Below are 557 nucleotides of genomic sequence, written 5' to 3'. Positions count from 1 at the left end.
ACACCTAGAATTCCGCATCAAATCTGGGAGAAAGCACTTCAAGTAAACACAGGCTAATAACTTCTAATGTTTTTATTACAGAGCAAACTTAAAGCAAAATGCAATCATTATCTGGTGACTTATCTGAAGTGTTTTGCAGTAGTCTCTGAACATACCCTATTATCTAAAGAGAAGCATTTTGAATATGCAGGATCAAAATTAGTGTATAGGCTATAACAGAAGACAAATACACCTAGGGACTTCTCAAAAAACCTGTGTCCTCACACCTGTTTTTTGCATGTTCTGTCATTCACTGGTCTCTTAAATTCATAATGTTATTCCCTTTATCTATATATTTATGCATATATTTTGGGTTTATTCTGATGGTATCACACTCATGTGTGCAGTTCTGTCTTGGAGATTGAGTTTATTCTCAAGAAGGATGAAATTTGACGTCCTCAGGTTTTCACACCTTCATCCTTACACTGCATAAAACCAGCAGGTTTTCATTGGGATTTTACCAACTTATTACTAGCTAAATAGATAATTTTTGCCTTTTTATAGCTCTAAATTCCATA

The sequence above is a fragment of the Prinia subflava genome, chromosome 2 (genome assembly GCF_021018805.1).
Source record: "Prinia subflava isolate CZ2003 ecotype Zambia chromosome 2, Cam_Psub_1.2, whole genome shotgun sequence".
NCBI classification, from domain to species: domain Eukaryota; kingdom Metazoa; phylum Chordata; class Aves; order Passeriformes; family Cisticolidae; genus Prinia; species Prinia subflava.
The sequence above is the reverse complement of the archived record's forward strand: the minus strand, read 5'-3'. Positions refer to the sequence as shown.